Genomic DNA, 6,864 nt, shown 5'->3' with positions numbered 1-6,864 from the left:
AAGATGTACGTCTCTGGGTTCACCAGGAAAAAAAAAGTGAGCTTTTAGCATGTTCTGTACTCTACTTATAGCCATTTATATACACCCTGTTTTCACCAAAAAGGTCTCTCTGGGAAGAGAAATTGCAGAAAATGGCATTTTTGTAAAGCACACAATCTCAGGCAGAACTCGCTCTCAATTCTTTTATTTTGAACTGTATTGACATCAGACATGTAAATATTATTCGTTATGACACAAATGACAATATATATATATATATATATATATATATATATATATATATATATATATATATATATATATATATATACATGAAGTGCTTTTTTTACATTCAACAATACAGTTTACTCAGTGTGAGTGAGTGTGAATGTGTGTGTGTGTGCGCGGGGCCCATGTGTGTCTCTTTACATTACATTACATTTCGTCATTTAGCAGACCTAAATGACCGTCCTGACCGTCCTGACCTCATTCTGAGATGTGGGCTCACAAGCGGCTCCTCATCTGAAATAAAAGCAACATATCCTCAGTAAACTATATAATCACATTTAGTACAGAGACAGTGTAGTGTAGGCTACTAGTGTAGTGTCTCAGTAAACTATATGATCATAGAATGCAGAGATCAGTGTAGTCTCTCTCACACACACACACACACACACACACACACACACACACACACACACACACACACACACACACACACACACACACACACACACACACACACACACACACTCCTTACCGCGAGATCATCCGGGTCCTGTCGCATTGGAGTCCAGTCTTCCTCGCCCTCGACAGGAAAGTGGCCGTGCTGCTTGGCTCTGTATGAAAGCCATTTCTGTGGCGAGGCTGCTGTTCTCCTCCTGCTCACAAAGTTGTGACTCCGTCTCGTCTCTAGCACACAGGAACGGGGTCCAGGGACCAGGATCGATCATGTTGGTCACGGGTTTGACTACCGCGAACAACTGATCGATGTCCGCTGCCCGGGGCGTTTCAATGGCGTTTCTCCTCTCTGCACAAGGAAGCGCGTTTCTCTGTTTTCTGTTTTTCCTCCTGCTCATTTCAAAACAACAGCTGCGGTATGTGTTTGTTCACCTGTTGTCGGCTTGACTTTGAGGCCATGGACCTGATACCATGTCACAGGCTGGGGAAGTCTTTGAACTACGCGCTGCACTAATAAAAACAAAAACACGTCAAACACGTCATTGGCTGGGAGGGCTATTCCTGATAACACGTCAAAGACGTCTTTGGCCATGAATGAGTTAAAGGGGGAGGATGAGCCAGGAATACAATATTTTCTGTCAAATCTAATACATTTATGAATATTAATAGTTCATAATTATTAATAATCATATTTCATAACCAAACCAGCTCCTAAGAGCACAACAGGGGGGAAATGAGAACAGTGCGCAAGGACCACCTGCTCTCCATTTTGGTCTAGTGTCCCTATGTCCTTATACAGACCACCTCTCTTCTTTCACATTATCTTCCTTTCCGTCTTTGGTCCTCCCGATAGCCAGCGGGCCAATCAGCTGTCTCGTCTCCCACTCCAGCAGACAATATAGCCTAGACTTCCACGCTCTGCTGTGATTGGTCCTTGGTTACCATGGCGGCAACATCGGCTGTGAGTTCTGGATGTAGGACATCACGACTGCTGAGATGGACAGCATGAAGCTGGTCATCATCTGTTTGGTGTCCTCTGAGCTTCTGTAGTTAGCAAAGCTGATGAAGGAGCAGTAGATGGCGATCCATGCACACCACTTCAACTTGAGCATCAGTCCACACATGCCGAAGATCATGCCGAGCAGGTTCATGTAGTCGGTGGTGGGGTCTTCCAGGGTGGGGTTGGTCTCTGTGCTGGGGAGCTTATACCGCAAAATCTTATTCTGTCTTTGTGTCTCTGCCATGTTGTTAGAAGATGTTATGTCCAAAGGTCTTGTTGTGATTGTGAATAAAAATATAAATGACATCACTGATGATGTCACTCATGTCTATTGATTTATGACATCACTGATTATGTCACAATTGATTTATGACTTCACTGATGATATCACAATTGATTTATGACATCACAGATGCTTCACAATGAAAACATCACAATGGGTAAATAGGGAAAGAGTTATGATACTACTGATGATGTCACCAAAACCGTGACTCAGACACACCGCAAATCGTAAAACCAGATTATTGCCAATTCTGGCAGCAGCGGAGGTTGAGGATCCCTCGGGAGGAGAACAGGTATAGGCAGTGTTTGGAATAACGCCGTTTAAAAGAATGGCGTTAGGTAACGCCGTTATTTTTTCAGTAACGGGGTAATCTAACTAATTACTGTTTCCGTCGTTACAACGCCGTTATCGTTACTGAACGCTAAATGCGGTGCGTTACTATGAAATTATTGAGTAAACTACCCGTAGCCTACACTAGTGTTGTCAAGTGAGGAGACCGGGTGGGTTAACATAACGAGATAAACGATTATGATTGGCTAAGGCAGAGTCATGTGTTTCATGGTAGCCAATCGGAGCCAGTGTTACACACGAGCCAGGAGTCAGGACACGGGCGACACACACACACACACACACACACACACACACACACACACACACACACACACACACACAGACACACCAAACAGATTAGAGGAAGCAGCAGAATTGGAGAGTCCGGAGTAGAGAGCTGCGCGGGCCTGAAATTTCGGCCCGAGCCCTCCCCGGCCCGTGACATGCAGACCCGTGCCCGATCCAGCCCGTTGCGAGGCCCGAAGCCAATATTACGATATAATGACACATCTCTCTCCCTCTCTGTTCCGCGTGCTGCGTCGCCGTGCGGCCGTCCTGCGCAGCCTCTCTCTGTCTGTCTCTCTATTTGACTCTCTCTCTCTCTCTCTGTGTTCGGGAGCTGTCCGCTTGCTGTACATGGACGGACATGGCACAAACGGCTTGTTTCTCTCTCTATCTCTCTTCGGGAGCTGTCTACAGCTACTAACGTCACGTGAGGGTCTGTGTGTGGCTGGGGGAGTGTCTGTGCACTCCTCCTCTTTGTCTGACTGTGCTCCGCTGTGTAAAATCAATCGAGTACACTAATACAACATTATTTAATTGAATTATTGAAACGGCCCGACCCCGGACCTATTAATTAAAAATAAATAAAAAACAAGCCCGGCCTCGAGGGGCCCGTGAGGGTACCCTCAGGTTTGCAGCAATCCATGAAAGTTTGGCATTTTCAAGGTGGAGATAACGCAAATAGTTACTTTCCCTGGTAACTAGTTACTTTTATTATAGAGTAATTCAGTTACTAACTCAGTTACTTTTTGGAACAAGTAGTGAGTAACTATAACTAATTACTTTTTTAAAGTAACGTTCCCAACACTGGGTATAGGAGGAGTGGAAAAGATGAGCAGCCCGCTTTTCCTCTAATGTTCAACTTTTTTCAGCTTAAAAACACCCATAGCGCTCCTCCAAAAACAAAAGATGCCACCAGGGCTAAACGCCAGGAGCGTTCATTAAAGGCACTATGTGCAACTTTTTTTGTCCACTAGATGTCGCCATTTCAAACCAAAACAAAGGGGTGTTACCCAAACATTCTTGAGCCCCACCCAACAGAGCGGAACACTCCCTGCTCCCCCCGCCTCCCTCTCATCACATCCCCTCCCCCGCCCCCCTCTTGTACTACAAGCGACGGAGAAATCAACAACTATTTTGTGGATAATGCCTACTGCCGACGTAAGTACATAAAACAAGCACGAATGCATCTTGGCTATGTCTTTGGCTTGAGTAATGACAAATTTCATATGATAGTCATAAAACTTATGTTAGTCCTAATAGTCCGCTTGGTAAGGCTATACTGTTATTTGTATCATCTGCTAATGGATCAAAATCCATGTAACATAACGTCGCTGTCGTTCCAGGACCTCGAATCTCCAAAACAGCAACTTTTCAGGAAGTTAAAAAAACCTGTTTGCTCTTAAAATACTGAACCAAACATCGTCAAAGTTGGCACGTCTTAATTATAGTTAGTTTCAAGTTTTGAATGTGTCATTACTTTATTAATATCTTACCTGTATAAGCTCAAATGATGATGTTTATATTATCAGTCCGACTTGGAAGCACTCTCTCCCGGCCAGTCAGGCAGGAGAGAGTCGTATGCTCATGCACGAGCCCCAAGCTCCGGGCCGCGGGGGCGCGTGCAGCAGCAGTCCCCCTCGCCTCTCATGGCCGAGGTGGGGGCATTCGCATTGGGTGAGAATAGTCTGACATAACGTAGCGTTAACGTTACTTTATTCTCGCCAGAAAACACTCCGATTTGCATGTTAAAACAAGTTTGCAGCCTAGGAATAACTGGAAAACATTTGATTGATATATTAACATCAGAGGAAGCCAGTATTAGTCAAAACGATATGAGAAATACACAGCACGTCTGCCGTGTGACTTTTCCGGGTTTATTGTCCTGCGTGGGGGGGTACAGACGGAGGTATGGGACGCTTTTCGAGGTTTGACTGACAGATTGAGGGCGAATGGCATTACGAGATTTATTCACAAGCTCGTTTTAATGCTTTTCCATTGATTGCATTTGTTAAAAACCACACAGAGATGTGAACGGTGACCAATGGCACTGATTTATGACAAAAAGTAAAAAAGTGAAAAAAGGGACATTCGAGGTCCTGGCACAACAGCGACGATAACCTTTTGAATAGCCTGCTAGCCCTCCTGCTATCGCTAAGTAAGGTTAGCCAAAACGTTGTCTAAAACTTGTTTGACATAGCTAAATTAGGATGATTTAAATTCAATTTTGGGGACATCGCTAGCTAACCACAACTGTCTGGCAACAGTGAGTAGCTTGTAGCCTAGGTGTTTTTGCTCGTCTGCTAATACCAAGACATGGCAAAAATTTATTCATAGTGCAACGCTAGTATTTTCTCATTGTTCCAGTTGTTCAGACTAATTTCAAACGCTTGAATCACTGCTGTTTCTTTATTGGCAGGCAGACCTAGACCAGGTCGCATGCCCAAAGCCCAGGCTAGCACCAGTGGGACGCGGTGCACAAACTCAGAGAGGAAGGTCGGCTGCAGGACGATCCCTGGACACTAGCAGATCTTGTAGACATCCTGAAGAACCGCATAGCTGGATGGAACTGGTCACGTCATTCTGGTGTAGCCCATATACTGTACCTATATATTTTAGTTCTGCAAATAAAGTATTTTTTCTGATAAACGAAGTTGTGAAATGTACTGTGAAACATCAAATACACTGTCTATTATATAAAGTATATATACACAGAAACACAAATACTGGTATGCTACTGTAGCTATACACACTCAACTATAAAGTAGGCCAATCAACTGTCACAATGGACAACAGACAGTCACAATGGAGAATAGTGGCCAAAGAGACAAGGATTAAGTCATATCAACTTTATTGGTGTACAGAAGATTGCAGACAGCAAACATATATGAAAACATCAAAGATAATGGAACATTTATTATACAGGTCTGCTATGAAAGCACCATTTCTCCATCATAATAGTGGGTCCACAGTCACTTGTTTTATATCTTGATGACTATTTCTGCCTTGCTATAGTGACAGACACGTTAGAGATACCAGTGTGTGTTCTAGTAAAACTGTACAAGTGAAATTGTCATTTACTGTATAAAAAGAAGACTAAGTTGCTGTGGACATAAAGTAGCTTTGATTTTCATTACAAATTTGCTTAGAACAACAATCAATCTAGCAGCTTGGCTGAATAAAAAAGGGCATTATTGCTTACAGGAGCCAGTCATTTGCAGTGGGGGGTAAACAGCAGATGTAGATGTGACAAGGAAATTATTCAGAGGGCTTGGACATCGTCAGCTCTCCTATCCTCTCTGGGTGACCTGCACCTTCTAAATCAGACAAATGGAAATGTGTTTAGTATTCATTTGAATCGTCTATTTTGTAGCTGCTATATAACAAGGCAAGGCAGGGTTCCTCCACATTGTCATAAATTAGATATTTTTTCCAAACCTTGATTTGTTTGGAAGGTGTTAGGTGTTACAGCTATTTTCTAATGTAACGTTGCTTAAGCCGTTTTCACACATGCGCTTTTTACAGCTAAATGACCGGAAAGCGGTCTAATGCCTTCATGTGTGAAAGTTGTTTTCCGGTATAAGCGCGACCCCGTCATCGCGGACTTTTCACCAGTTTCGAGCCAGTCAGAAGAGCGGTATGCCGCGATAAGGGACACAAGTGTGAAACGGGTCCAGTCATTTACCGGTCCTTCTCTCATGGGCGAGGTGTACACACGTTGCTTAACGTTCACTTCCAGCGTGCATCATCTAATCATTCGCGCACATCAAAGCAAACTACTTCCACATTTCGCTTCGTGCATTTGCTTTCTCTACATACTGTACATACAAGCGTTGGGCGGCTTGCAAGCCGCTGCCATTCTCGCTGTCTGTCCTGTGTCGGGCTGCTGCGAAGTGCGGAGGACTGAAGGACTGGCCTCTCTCGAGCAGAGAGGGGAGGGGGGAAATCGGCTGTGTTTATTACGCTGGCTTGACGCTGCCTGGATACTACTCTGCACTGCAGCCCATGAGCGAATGTGAAAGATACAACATACTCTTAAGTCAAACGAGTGTGATTTATTGTGTGACAAGCAAACTTATTTCACCATCGGAGTTTTGCCGACCTCCAAAATAAGTTTCTAGGTTGTCATGAGAGCGGTACGTATGGCTGCTTCATGTGTGGGCGTGCCTCCCCCCCCCTCTCTCTGCTCGCACTCTGGCCAGTCCTTCAGTCCAGCCCGACAGGGACACAGACACCGAAAATGGCAAAGGCTTGTTCGAGTCTTGCAAGCCACCCAACGCTTGTAAGCAGATGCATGAAGCGGAATGTG

At 44.4% G+C, this 6,864-nt stretch overlaps 1 pseudogene across 1 annotated transcript; it reads right to left on the bottom strand.

The window, feature by feature from the left end:
• Positions 1 to 1,598: 1,598 nt before the first annotated feature.
• On the bottom strand, positions 1,599 to 1,904 carry LOC310773155 (PAT complex subunit Asterix pseudogene; annotated as a pseudogene). Its single transcript has one exon. The product of its transcript is annotated as a PAT complex subunit Asterix pseudogene (transcript).
• Positions 1,905 to 6,864: the final 4,960 nt, after the last annotated feature.

Source organism: Poromitra crassiceps (genome assembly GCF_964638095.1).
Source record: "Poromitra crassiceps genome assembly, chromosome: 1".
Taxonomy (NCBI): Eukaryota; Metazoa; Chordata; class Actinopteri; order Beryciformes; family Melamphaidae; genus Poromitra; species Poromitra crassiceps.
This window is presented reverse-complemented; position numbering and strand designations above follow the sequence as displayed.